The sequence below is a fragment of the Hemitrygon akajei genome, chromosome 23 (assembly GCF_048418815.1).
Source record: "Hemitrygon akajei chromosome 23, sHemAka1.3, whole genome shotgun sequence".
NCBI classification, from domain to species: domain Eukaryota; kingdom Metazoa; phylum Chordata; class Chondrichthyes; order Myliobatiformes; family Dasyatidae; genus Hemitrygon; species Hemitrygon akajei.
In genome coordinates this window covers 34763624-34778599 of record NC_133146.1, presented here as the reverse complement: position 1 = coordinate 34778599, position 14976 = coordinate 34763624, and the positions used below count along the sequence as shown (strand labels likewise).

The following is a 14976-nucleotide window of genomic DNA, read 5'->3' as shown; positions in this document are numbered from 1 at the left end:
CCCGTACACCTCGGGTATCATTGCTGTATAGTGAGGGCCATCACTGAGCGGTTTACAGATCATCTCCAGCTTGTCAAGATAGGTCTGGGCCTCGGTCAGATGTCCCATGTGGTAATGCACCCAGGCAAAGTTTCCATAGGTGATGATGCTTCTTATTTCTAATTCCTCTGTTTGGTTCTCTCTCCAAATCTATATAGCTTCCTTTAAATTTTGAATTGCTTCTGACATTTGCCTTACAGACAGTTTACAAAAGCAAGTTGGTTGCAGAACTGCTCTTTATACTTCAAATTCATATGGTTAGAATCTTGCAATCTGTACATCACATCTTCCACGTCAATGGTTTCCTTCTGTGGCCTCCATGTGAAGTGACACTGCAGCTGATCAAGTTTCTCTTTCAATAAATCTCCCGGTGTGTTGCTGCAAGAGAGAAAAAACATAATCATGAATTCCATCTCAGATCACTTGATGCAGGTCTGACCTGCAATCCCATGAATAGCAGACTTACTAACTGTGCGGAATTGCCTTTCAAAGATTTTTTTTTAATTATGGCATTTAGAAGCTGGAAATGCTCAGCCTGTTCATCAGTAAAATGTTTTATCATAGTACATGCAAGTCACCTTAAGCTCTGTCAGTATGCAGGAAGCAGGAGTACAGCCAAATGATCTGACTAACCAAAATGATAGGCATTCCTTATTGTAGTGCAACAGTACTCTAGTGTTTGGGACTTATGGTGCAACTGGTTATATGCTGGGGAAAATTGGGCAGGGTTTCCTTCAGTCAGACCTGGATAAATTCACCAACTGTAATTTGAAATGCATTGGGATGGCCATTTCTTGTTAACAGACAGCATCGTGCAGTTTCGTGAGTGTCTGCTCATAATTGGCCACTGGTTGTATGGTGGACAAATTTGCCAAACATATATTCCCTTTTGACTTGGTTTAGTTGCATTAATAGCTTTCCCAAATGGCCGTTTCCTCTTTGATTTTTGGATTCTGGCATGTTGCCAAAAACAGGTGGCAGTCTAACTAGCCTTTGTTTTCCAATTTCCCTTTTGAGAAAACAGGAAGGTTGCAGGACCTAGACAGATTAGGAGAACGGGCAAGGAAGTGGTAAATGAAATACAATGTTGGAAAATGCTGTGTCATGCAGTTTGGTTGAATAAAAAGACAGTGCAGACTATTTTATAAATGGGGAGGAACTCAGAATATCTGGGATGCAGAGCAACTTGAGAGTCCTTGTGCAGAATACAGTGAAGGTTAACATGCAGGCTGAGTTGTTGGTTGTGAAGGCAAATGCAAGGTTAGCATTCATTTCAAGAGGTCTAGAATATAAGAGCAGGGATGTGATGCTGAGTCTTTACAAGGCCCTGGAGAGGCCTCACCTTGAGCATTGTGAACAATTTTGTCTCCTTGTCTAAGAAAGGATGTGCTGGCACTGGAGAGGATTCAGCGGAGGTTTATAAGTATGATTTGGGGAATGAAATGGTTATCATATGAGGAACGGTTGATGGTTTTGTCCCATTTCCACCAGCATCCCGATTGGTTGACACAATATTCATAAGCTGAACAACATAGCCCCTTTTCATTAGCTCAGACCCAATCATGCAAAAAGCAGAACAGACTGCTCTTAGAGTATGGCTGAAATGAAACACCTACAGCATAGCAGTGACATTCTTATCCAGAGCGTTACATAAAATTTAAAACATAAATAACTATCTCAGTGAAGAACGTGCTGCAAAAATATACTACGTGAGACTAGTGAGACAAACTTATCCTCAGATCAAGCAGAAGCGAAAATCTTTCAAGTGTATTTCTGTTCCTCAATGGAAAGACATTCTCATGATCAAATTCCAAGGCCTTCTCAAACTATTCCATAGCTTTAGTCTTGTTGCCATTCAGCTGGTATAGTCACCCTTTCATACCAAGAGCCTTATTATCATGTGGATCCTTGCAAAGACTTTTGTCTGTCCTCATCTCCAATTTATCATGACACTTGTTTTTATTCATTTGAGTCATATTCAACCTTCAGTCCTTAAAGGAATAGACTGATGGCATTTGATTCACACCTTCACTGGTATGGTTCAAATGTCCCAGCATGTAGACATACTGTATTCTCTGCAAATTTACTGGATGAATGTCATCTAATTTCAAAAGATTACCGTAGATCTCCTTCATGTTGGAATAATCTCCATTTCTTACACTTATAACTGCAAAATCCAGTTGTGGTTCAATATCTGATATTGCATGGTGCTCAAATGCCTTTCCAAAGTGATATTTGCATTGATTGAACAACTTTGCTTTCTGGCGAAATGCAGGATGGCGAGATTTTCATTGAAGTTCTGCATGGCTTCTTTATTGTTTCCCTGCAGACAATTTACAAAAACAAGTTGGGTTGTGACACGTGGCTTGATATTTCACAGCAAGATTTATAGCATCTTGCAATCTGCACATCACATCTTCCAAGTCAATGATTCCCTTCTGAGGGCCCCACGTGAAGTGACACTGAAGCTGATCCAGCTTCTCTTTCAACAAATCTCTGTGTGTGTTGCTGCAAGTGAAGAAAATTCATGAAATTCATCACTTCATACGTGATCATTTTTCTTCACATCATTACTTGTAACAAAGCCAAGAGTCCTCCAAACTTTAAACAACACATGAATAAATTTCAAGTTGTACATATATTGAGCTGAAATGGAAGTTACTTTTATTTTATATTTACATTATTACCTATACATCAAGTTGTACACTCCATTATGTACACACGTACGTCTGCTCATTAATGCAAATATCCAATCGGCCAATCATGTGGTGGCAACTCAGTGATGGGCCAAGGGCCTATTTTTGTCTGTGTGACACTGAGATTGTCTAATGTCTGACTCTCACCAGTCTTGGTTCTGCTGAGCATCTAAAATGGTACAGAAAGTGTTGCAGATACTTAACGTCTAAGTAACAGCAGAAAGTACTAGATATGCTTATTTGTTTGAAGTTGTTGAAACAAGTGACTGGGCTGTGATCTGTTTAACTGGGAGATAATTTTTTGCAATGAAAGCTTATTGGCCTGAAATAATAACTCTGCTTTACTTTCGACACAAGCAGCCTGATCTGCCTTTCATGATGTGCCTATGAATGCACAACACCAACATTGTGCTCCAGGTACAGTTATAGCAATGCATTCAGCACACTTATGTAATCAAGCTTCTGTGCAATGGTTAAAAAATAAATTTAAATACTTAAATTAATACAGTAAATTAAAAAATAATTTTTAATTTACAGTGTTCTGTACCTCATTATGTTCTTTAGAAAGAACATTCTTTGAATTTCTTTCACAGCTTCAGATGGATTTTTAATGTTGAGTCGATGGAGAAGTGTGTCCTATGTTCTGATTTCCTGCTCTAACAGATTGTCGGCAACTCCCTGATGCTGAATAGAAACTTATCCTAGAAAATGAAAGCAGTATTTTCCAAGAAGTGATGCCACTGAAACAACAATGCAGTGTTACGTATCCCATAACTGGATCACTTACCAGCAAAGATAGAGAGGTCCGTTGAAGTCTGATGGTACCACTTTCAAAAGTTTTTATTTATAAAGGGGCACAAAAGTAAGGTTAATACAAACATTCAGATAACATACGTCATCAATATTCAATCTAAAGCGCAGGTATAGTAATAATCAATCAGAAATAAGCTCTATCGTTGTCTAGGGGATTATATATTGTCCATTTGGAAATATAAAAGTCATTCAGAAGTCTGCAGGCTTCAGCCTTTTGGGAACCGCTGGGTTTCCCATGTTGGAGAGAGAGAGAGAGAGATTGGTGAGAAAAGGAACACTTGCCCGGGTCTTTACGAAGCAAAGCCGTGGAATCAGGGGAGCAGGCTTCCCTGTTGTTAGTTAAAAGCGATTGTCCGTGATTCCAGCCACAGACTCCAGATTCGGAATCTAACGCATGTGGCTTCCTTCAGAATGGCTTCCCGCTACGACGGGATCGCTATCGTGTCTCCTTGGTGCGTCTGAGGGGTCCCCCCCCCCCCCCTCAGACTTTATACTTCCTCACGGGATCGCAGGTGTCAATCAGGTTGCAGGTGTCAATCTCTCTCTCAACCAGCCCACTTTGCCCGAGGGCTTTACACGTGGTCTTCATGAGACAATAGTCAAGGTCGCCTTATTCTGCATCCCGGTGGAACGCGGTATTCAGCACGTCTCTCTCTCTCCCATTTCCTGTGTCTATTCAGCACGTCTCTCTCTTCTCTCGGGTCATTGACCCCCCCCCCCCCTCACTAGGGCTCTTGCGATTCTCACAAAGGAGGGGGCTGGTATCATAACAGCAGGCTGATGCAGAGCTGCCTGGATCCAATAACAAGGAAGGCTAGCAGAGCATAAGTAATAAATCACTTTGCCCAACAGACCCAACCTGATTGGCTGATCTTTTCTCTGCCTACTTAGCATGCCTGTCAGTCATTGCAGACAGTCTTTTAACTATTTGTGTTTCCCTGCTTTTCCCCTTCCCAGAGTTCTGTGGAAGGAAGACAGAGACACTGGTAGCAGTGATGTTCTCAGAGCCAGCAAGGGCTTCTGGTTTCTTGGATACAGCTTTGCAGGTCTCTAAGCTGAAATCTAGACTGAATCAACAGGATTGTTGTAGCTGAAACCCCACACACCCCATCACTCCTAAACCATCCTTCCAGGTGAGCCGACACTTCACCTGTGAGTCTTTTGAGTTTGTTTACTGTGTTGGGTGCTCCCAGTGTGGCCACTTGTACATCGGTGAGACCCGACACAGATTGGGAGGCTGATTCGCCGAGCACTTACGCTCTGTCTGCCAGAACATGCGGGATCTTCCAGTGGCCAGCCATTTTAATTCCACTACCCATTCCAATTCTCATATGTCCATCCATGGCCTCCTCCACTGTCTTGACAAGGCCACACTGAGGTTGCCAGAATACCACCTTATATTCCATCTGGGTAGCCTCCATCGATTTCTCAAACTTCTAAGAATGCCCCCCAGCATCTCACCCTCTTCTCCATTTTCCATCCCCTTTCCCCTTTTTTTTTTAACCTCATCTCAGCAAACAACTTCCCAGCTCTTTACTTCATCCCTCCCCTTCCAGGTTTCACCTCTCACCCGGTGGCTTTCTCTCCCCTCCCCCCACCTTTTAAATCTACCCCTCAGGGGCTGGTTCAGACAGGTTTTAATTGAGAGATGTGGAAAGTCGGATTGATCTTCATGGTCTTGGGGAGCTGTATAGCACCAGGTTTACTTTCTTGAGGACTTTGAAAGGTGCAATGAACTTGGGTGCCAAATTTCTAGACTCCTCCCAGAGAGACAAGGCCTAAGTGGACAGCCAGACATTTTGCCCAGGCTGAAAAGTGGGTCCCTGTCTTCTCCTTCAGTTTGCCTTGGATTCCACCTTCTGGGTAGAGACCAGCCAAATCTCTCTTGCCCTGGTCCATTTCTGATTGTAGTGTTGGATCAGATCTTTGGCCACAGGAACTCCAACTTCAGCCACCTGTTCTAGAAAGGGTGGCGGAGTATAACCAAACTAACAGTCGAACAGTGACGTCCCCTGCCCTGAATGCTGTAAGGAGTTTTGGTGACCTCTGCCCACACCAAATGTTCGGACCACCTGTCAGGTTTTTCTGAGGCCAGGCATCCTAGGTTTCATTCAAAATCCATGCCCTGAATGCTGTAATTTGCTGAGTTACTTGGGAATCTTAGTTTGGTAAAAGAGCAATGATGTGATGCTGAGTCTTCCTACGGCAATGGTCAGAATGCACATGGGGTATTGTGAGGAGTTTTGGACCCCATGTCTAAGAATAGATGTGCTGGCATTGGAGAGTGTTCAGAGGGGATTTATGAGAATGATACTGGGAACGAAAGGGTTAATATATGAGAAGTTTCTAATGGCTCTGGGCCTGTACTTGCTGGAGTTTAAATAAAGGGAGAATTTCATTGAAAACAACTGAGTATTGAAAGGCCCAGAAAACATGGACCAGGAGGGGATGTTTCCAAGAGTGGGAGAGCCCTGGACCAGATGCCATTATTGCAGAAGAGGAGGATCCAAATTTGAGACAGCTAATCAATTGTCTATTATAAATCCGATACCTCCCTCCCCTTTCTCAATCTCACCATCTCTATCTCTGGAGATGGCTTATCTATGATAAACCTATGGACTCTCACAGTTACCTGGACTAACACTCTTGCCACCCTATAACTTGTCAAAACACCATCCCTTCACTCAATTCCTCCATCTCCACTGCATCTGCTCTCAGGCTGAGGCTTTTCATTCTGTAACGAAGGAGATGTCCTCCTTTATCAAAGAAAGTGGCTTCACTTCCTCCACCATCAACGTAGCCCTCAACCTCGTCTCTTCCATTTCCCGCATATCTGCTGATACCCCATCCTCCTGCCACCCTACCAGGGTTAGGGTTCCTCTTGTCCTCACCTACTATCCAACCAGCCTCTGCGTCCAGCACATAATTCTATGGAATTTCAACTGTCTCTGTCGGGATCCCACCACCAGTCAAATCTTTCCCTCAACCCCACTTTCTGCTTTCCACAGTGTACAAACCCAGCTTGACTCCTTGTCCATTCGACTCTCCCCACTGATCTCCCTCCTATCACTTATCCATGCAAGTGGAACAAGTGCTACACCTCCACCTGCACCTCCTCCCTCACTACCATTCAGGGCCCCAAACAGTCCTTCCAGGTGAGGCGATACTTCATCTGTGAGTCTGCTGGGGTCATTCTGGTGTCCAGTGCTCCCACTGTGGCCTCGTTTATATCACTGAGGCCCGACGTAAATCAAGAGACCTTTTCACCAAGCACCTACGCTCCGACCGCCAGAAGAAGTGGGATCTCCCAGCATCCACCTATTTTAATGCCGCTTCCCATTCCCATTCCGATATGTCAGTCAATGACCTCCGCTACTGTGATGATGGGGCCACAGTCTGGTTGGAGGAACAACGCCTTATATTCCGTCTGGGTAGCCTCCAACTTGATGGCATGAGCATCAATTTCTTGAACTTCTGGTAATGATCTCCCCTACAACCCTCTCCATCACCAGTCCCATCCCCTTTTCCTTCTCTCATCGTACCTCCCTGCCCGTCAGTTCCCTCTGATACTCCTCACCCCTTTACTTTCTTCTATGGCCTCCTATCCCCACATATCAGAGCCCCCTGTATCACTTTCACCAGTCAACTTCCCAGCTCTTTACTTTGCCCCTCCACTTCTCAGTTTCACCTCTCACCTTGCGTTTCCCTTGTCCGTCCCCCACACTTTTTAATTTTTTTTTATCCAGTGCTGCCAAAGAGACTTGGCCTGGAACGTCGACTGTACTTTTTTCCATAGCTGCTGTCTGACCTGCTGAGTTCTTCCAGCATTTTCTGTGTGTTACTCAAATTTTAGGCAATTGTCCATTATTCTTTTCATCATATTCTTACTCACTTTGAACTTCTTCCTTTTTTTTCCTCTGACTGAGATGGCACCAGTGTTTGGAAATAGCACTGTCCCACAAAATTGGACAGACTCACAGTTACACTGAGTGCTTTCAATTGCTGATCCTGTCTCTTTAAAAAAAAATTGGTTTGGTCCAATGATACGAAACCCTGCACCTGAGTCTCTGATGGACAAACTGTCAATATGGACAAAATACATAACCCTTGCAGACTTTAGTGCTGTAGGCATGATGTTGGGAGGTTCTTCAGACAAGTCTACCACTTCAGCTCATTGACAGAGCCTGGTCCCCTTGGGTCTGTGTCAGTCTACCACATCCCCATAGCTCCTACCTACCTGCAAGGAGTGTTAAGGGCTGGCATTGCAGCAGTGTGGTTGTGTGCTCCAGTTTCCTTCAACTGATCGTTTATTTGTTTGTTGTAAATTGCCTCCAGCATAACTTTTGGAAGGAGAATCAAAGAGAGATGAATGAACATGTCAGGGAGAAGGGTCAGAGGGGAATAAAGTCTGATGGGAGAGTTTGGTGTCAGCATTAATTCAATGGGGTGAATGGCCTTCTACTTCATAAAGAGCCGAACAGAAACGTGAAATATAAAACATAACATTTCTAAGTGGTTACAGGCAGAACACGGTGTGCATTATATTGAAAATGATCAAAGTACAGCTGAGCACTCAGTACTTTCCAATCAGTCCTTGTGTTGCTTGTAAACCGACAACAGCCTGCCCCTTTGTGGAAGTTGAGGCAAGGCAAGGATTGACAACATGTCCAGGCAAAGACAGATTGTCAATAGATGCAGACAACTTAGGCAAGAAAGGTATCTGATAATGTAGCTTCCATTTTCACTGCTGTGATCTCAAGCTATTTTGGCTGACAGAGATAAGGTAAGAATTTAATAGAAGTGTTCAAGGAGCACACACCAACGAAGAAATAATTATGTTACTAAATTTAAAGTATTATCAATTGTTAGATGGTATTTTCTATTGACGTTAAACACCTGTATTGTGAATGGTTACTGATTTTGCAAGTAAGAAATTCAAACATACACAGCTTCAACAAATCAACGCACATAAGATGCTGCAGGAACTCAACAGATCAGACAGCATCCATGGAAAGGAATAAAGAGACAGTGTTTCAGGCCGAGACCATTCTTCAGGACTGGAAAGGAAGGGGGAAGACACCAGATTAAAAAAATATGTTGGTGGAGTGGGAGGGGGAACAGTTAGAAGGTGATCAGTGAATCCAGGAAGGTGGGAATGATAAAGGGCTGTTGCAGAAGGAACCGAACAGGAGAGGAGAGTGGTCCAGAGGAGAAAGGGGAGGAGGAAGGGACCCAGGGGGAAGTGATAGTGAGGTGAGAAGAGGCAAGAGGCCAGAGTGCGGAATAGAAGAAGAGGGAAGGGGGTGGGAATTTTTTCTCCCCAGAAAGAGAAATTAATATTCATACCATCCGGTTGGAGGCTGCCCAGATGGAATGTAATGTGTTGCTCCTCCATCCTGAGGGTGGCCTCAAGAGGAGAACATGGACTGAGATGTCAGAATGAGAATGGGATTAAAATGTTTTGCCACCAGGAAGGGTCAACATCTATACCTGCTAGTCAATTCTGTTTAAAAATGACATTCCTCTCTTCAGACTTCAGAGCAGTGTGGTGACAGGAGACACACTCTTCTCCTTGTGCACAAGTAAATGAAGTATAATTATATTTTATTTAGACATACAGCATGGAACAGCCCCCACTGGCCCAATGAGACACACCACCCAACAACACACCTATATAACCCTAGTGTAATATCAGGACAGTTTACAATGACAAATCAGCCTGCTGACAGGTTTGACTTTGGAATGAGGGAGGAAAAGCGGAGCATCCGGAGGAAACTCACGTATTCACGAGGAAGAATGGAAAAACTGCTTATACACGGCATCAGAATGAAACTCTGAACTCCGATGCCCCAGCTGTGCTAACCACTATGCTACTGTGGTGACTGAGGAACAAGTGTCCAGTTAGTTGGCGATGACACCTTCTCTCTTTGAAATTTCAGATGATTGATCCCCAGCTGATGGTCATATGCTCTCTTTTCTCTTTTCTGCATCTCTCTACTCATTCTTCCCCACCCCTAAAAATTTTATGGGACAATAGCTCACTTAACATATAACCGTATCTGATTTCCATTGTTTAATTACAGGGTTATCTCCTTATCAGCAGCCAAGCCCATGTACATCACAGGAATGTCTTTTGGCTATCACTATACCAACACCGTTGGTCAGGACAAAGTCATGATCCTTCCACGATACCCTTCCATCTTCTTGTTCCATTATGAGTCCATTGGCACACAAAATCTTGTTTGCTGTGTTGCAGATATATTGTCCTTGGTTGTTAATTACAAAGAATGAAAACTCTCATCCATTTTTTGTTAAAAATATTACCTTGCTGAAATTCCATGAATTATTCCCAAAACTCCTCCACTGCCACTCACCAGTCATTCGCCTTCTCAGACACTCCTCCAATACACTCAGACGGTTGGAATTATGTTGTGTCAAGACAAGACCAACCTCAGCTTTGAAGTTTTAATTACTAGACATACCCTTAGAGGATATATTACAATGATCTTTAAGATACAATCACACTCAAAAAATCTTTCCAGTGTTAAATTTATACATCAGAATACAGGTGAAAAGTAAGATACATTCAATGATTAATAGGTCAAACAAATTAATGTAGAAAAATGTTTGATTTCTCATTTAGACAATATACAATAGGTGCAGGAGTAGGCCATTCGGCCCTTTGAGATAGCACCACCATTCGCTCTGATCATCCACAATCAGTACCCCGTTCCTGCCTTCTCCCCATATCCCTTGGCTCTGCTATCTTTAAGTGCTCTATCTAACTCTTTCTTGAAAGCATCCAGAGAATTGGCCTCCACTGCCTTCTGAGGCAGAGCATTCCACAGATCCACAACACTCTGGGTGAAAAAGTTTTTCCTCAACTCCGTTCTAAATGGCCTACTCCTTATTCTTAAACTGTGGCCTCTGGTTCTGGACTCCCCCGATATCGGGTACACGTTTCCTGCCTCTAGCGTGTCCAATCCCTTAATAATCTTATATGTTTCAATCAGATCCCCTCTCATCCTTCTAAATTCCAGTGTATACAAGCCCAGTTGTTCCAATTTTTCAACATATGACAGTCCCGCCATCCTGGGAAATAACCTTGTGAACCTACACTGCACTCCCTCAATAGCGAGAATGTCCTTCCTCAAATTTGGAGACCAAAACTGAACACAATACTCCAGGTGTGGTCTCACCAGGGCCCTGTACAATTGCAGAAGGATCTCTTTGCTCCTATACTCAACACCCCTTGGTATGAAGGCCAACATGCCATTAGCTTTCTTCATTGCCTGCTGTACCTGCATGCTCACTTTCAGTGAAAAAGGACACCTAGATCTCATTGTATTTCCCTGTTTCCTAACTTGACACCATCCAGATTATAATCTGCCTTCCTGTTCTTGCCACCAAAGTGGATGACCTCACATTTATCCACATTAAACTGCATCTGCCAGGCATCTGCCCATTCACCCAACCTGTCCAAGTCATCCTGCATTCTCATAACATCCTCCTCACATTTCACACTGCCACCCAGCTTTATTTAACTCCACTTACTGCAGTATCCCAAATCACATCTTTCCAGAGTCCAGAGAAGCACAACTAAATTCAGTTTGCTCAGAGTACTGAGGAATTAATATGTTTAAAAGAAACACAATAATTGGGTATAATTACAGAAGACAATTTTTGCAAATTGAACACTAATGAGTAAGAAAAGGCGCTAAGAGAATATAACTAGTAAAGCAGCACCACACCAAACCTATCCTCAGATCAGATGGAAATGCATCTTTTAAACATCGCAGTGGTGCTCAAATACGTAACTGAGAAAGAGCACTCACATATTCCTCATTGCCAGGATCAAACTTCAAGGCCTTCTCAAAGTATTCAGTTGCTCTACCCATGTTCCCATCCAGCTGATACAGAAATGCTTTGACACCAAGAGCCTTGCTGTCTTGTGCATTAACTCTAAGCTTCCTATCTGCCCACTTCTTCAAATTCATGCGACATTTTTCCCGTTCTTTTGAGTTATATTCAATTTTCACTCCTTTCAGGAAGAGGCGTAGAGCATTTGTATCAGAATTTTTCTGGTACATTTCAAATAACCCAGCTTCCAGACATATGCTCTGCATATTTTCTGGTCGAATGTCCACTAACTCCACCAATCTACTGTAAATCTCCTCTGCTCTGGAATACTCCCCATTTGTTATGCAGATGTCTGTAAAGACTAGTTGTGCTCTAATAAATGACCTTCGACAGTGATCAAAAGCCTTTTCAAGATGATACTTGCATTTATTGATCAACTCAGCTCTCTGCAAAAATTCAGGATTACAAAAGCTTAATTTTGTAGCACAATCCAAGCTGGTGGAGTTAATTCCAGTGCTTGTTTCAAGAGCTCGATTGCTTTCTCCACAGATCCCCTTTGTCTATAATATTTTGCAGCATAGCGAAGCACATATGGAAGATCAGAGTTCTTCTGCAATGCTTGTTCAACTAATTAATTTGCTTCCTCATTTTGCCCTAACCTCTGCAGTTTTAGAGCCAACAGCACCATGGTCACAACATCATCTGGATCAAGCTCCAGTACTCGTTGGAAATGCTTCACTGACTGACTCTGATCACGACTCTCTGGGGTTCCAGAAAATGCTTACAGCTGAAACAATGCAGTTGCATATCCCATTATCCACTCAGTGTTGTCAGGATCTTGCTCCAGAGCCTTTGCAAAGCATTCCTTTGCCTCCTCATAGTATTCAGCAGCAGAATCCAACAATGACCATCCCTTCTCCCCGTACACCTCGGGTATCATTGCTGTATAGCGAGGGCCATCACTGAGCGGTTTACAGATCATCTCCAGCTTGTCGAGATAGGACTGGGCCTCAGTCAGTTGTCCCATGTGGTAATGCACCCAGGCAAAGTTTCCATAGGTGATGATGCTTCTTCTTTCAAATTCACCTTTGTGGTTCTCTCTCAGAATCTTTTCAGCTTCCTTTAAATTTCCAATTGCTTCCTCGCATTTGTCCTGTAGACAATTTTAAAAAGCAAGTTGGTTGTAGGACTGAGCTTTATACTTCAAATTCATATGGATAGAATCTTGCAATCTGAACACCACATCTTCCAAGTCAATAGTTGCTTTCTGTGGTCTCCATGTGAAGTGACACTGCAGCTGATCGAGCTTCTCTTTCAATAAATCTCCCGGTGTGTTGCTGCAAGAGAGAAAAAACATAATCATGAATTACATCTCAGATCACTTGATGCAGGTCTGACCAGCAATCCCATGAATAGTAGACTTACTAACTGTATGAAAGCTGCCGTTTAAAGATTTTTTTTATAATTATGGCATTGAAAACCTGGAAATGCTCAGCCTGTCAGTCTGCATCTGAGGAAGGAGAATGTTTCAGATCAGTAACCCAATATGAAGAATTGATTCAGGTGATGAAGATGGAAATGTGTCTCCTGAACAGCCAAGGCAGCTGATCTATTGCTTTGTTACACTGATGGTGGACTTGGTTTTATTACCAGACGTTGAGCTCTCCCACTATTGCAGACTTTCGTTTTTTTGCCAGCAGCCTGAGCATAGCTCCAGATCGAGGTACAGAGAAGTGGTGCTTTTCCCCAGACAGCCACTGTAGTGAACTACATATACCTGTCTGGACACGCCCCCTGATGACTGCTCCTGTGGCTCCTCCCACAGACCCCTGTATAAAGGTGATGGAGGTCTGAGCCCAGCCTCTCTGTCTCCAGGATGTAGTATAGTGGTCACTCACTGCTTATTCCTTCTTCCAGTCAATAACAGCCGATACCTCGCTTTTACGTCTCAGAGTGAGTTATTGATGGTGCATCAATTTTATTGACTGGAAGTTTTAAAACATGGAAAGCATTTTACATCCGGAAAGATTGGATTTGGACCCCCAAGACCCTGAAGCAGCTCTTGCCTTTGAACTCTGGCTTGCATGCTTCCAATCATACTTGGAGGAGGTTAGTGCAACTGAACCCGCTGTTATGCATCGAATTCTCCTCTCGAGGGTCACCCCAAAAGTTTACTCACTTATCAGGGACCTGTCGACCTACGAAGGGGCACTGGACGCCCTCAAAAGAGAGTACCTGTGGTCGGTGAACACCGTCTACACAAGACATCGCTTAGCTACGCGACGACAGCGGCCTGGAGAATCGAGCGCCCAATTTCTCCGAGCCCTACAGACACTCGTCCGAACTTGTGACTGCAAAACATTCACGGCAGAACAGCATGCGGAGCTGCTAGTACGAGATGCCTTCGTTACAGGAATGAGGTCAGTGTACGTGTCCCAGCGGCTGCTGGAAAATGCCGATCTTACCTTACCCTCGGCGAGCGAGACGGCCGACACGCTGGAGGCTGCTCTGCACAACGCTGACACTGTCCAGTTGCACGATCCCCCGCCGGTTCTGTGGACACCTCAGACCCCGCCGCTGCCGGTTCCCGTGAGCGAATTCGCCAACGCCGCTGCCAGTCGCGATTCCACGAACTTCCCGAACCCGACCATGGCTGCGGCCAGGCGAAAGCCTGAGCTGTGTTATTTCTGCAGACTCGAAAAGCACCCCCAAAAACGCTGCCCGGCCCGAGAAGTGACCTGCTCCAGCTGCGGGAAGAAGGGCCATTTCGCCAAGGTCTGTAAGTCTAAACTACGAGCGGGGTCGGGCAGCGCCGCGTGTGAGGCATGGGGGCGGCCATCTTGGTCGCCACCATCTTGCCTGCCCGCCTCGTGTGAGACATGGGGGCCGCCATCTTGCATGCCCGGATGTGGGCGGCCATCTTTGTCAACGTCAGCATGCCCCGCCCCCGACCCGCCGGTGTTTACCGGGCACCAAGACGGCTCAACTCTGGCCACCGTAACCCTCGACCAAAGTGCCCCACACTAACTTGCAAGGTCAATGATGGACATCCTGGTGGAGGGGCACAGGACTAGCTGCCTGTTTGACATGGGCAGCACTGAGAGTTTTATTGACCCGGATACAGTGCAACGCCTCGGACTCGTGACACGGTCGGTAAGTCAGAGGATCACCTTGGCTTCTGGGTCGCATTCCATAGATATCCGGGTGGGTTGTGTAGCGACATTGGTGGTGCAGGGCACAGAATATCGGAACTTTGCGCTACTGGTCATGCCTCAACTGCGCACCTGTGCTATTGGGGCTGGACTTCCAGAGCCATCTCGAAAGTGTGACTATGGCATATGACGGGCCCCTCCCACCACTCACTGTCAGGAATCCTCAGTTTTGTGGGACTTCGTCATATACCCCTCTACTGACCACACACACACACCGACCCACACATCCCACCCAGCACCATGCCGACAGCCGCGCTACTGACACCACTTGCAGCCTCTCCACCCTCAAGATCCCTCCCCCACCGCTGTTCGCCAACCTGACCCCTGACTGTAAACCTGTGGCAACTAAAAGCAGG

General features: G+C 44.7%; 1 pseudogene; it reads right to left on the bottom strand.

Moving 5' to 3' along the window:
* Positions 1-11353: 11353 nt before the first annotated feature.
* LOC140715025 (interferon-induced protein with tetratricopeptide repeats 1-like) lies at positions 11354-13117 on the bottom strand (annotated as a pseudogene).
* Between the last annotated feature and the right edge of the window lie 1859 nt (positions 13118-14976).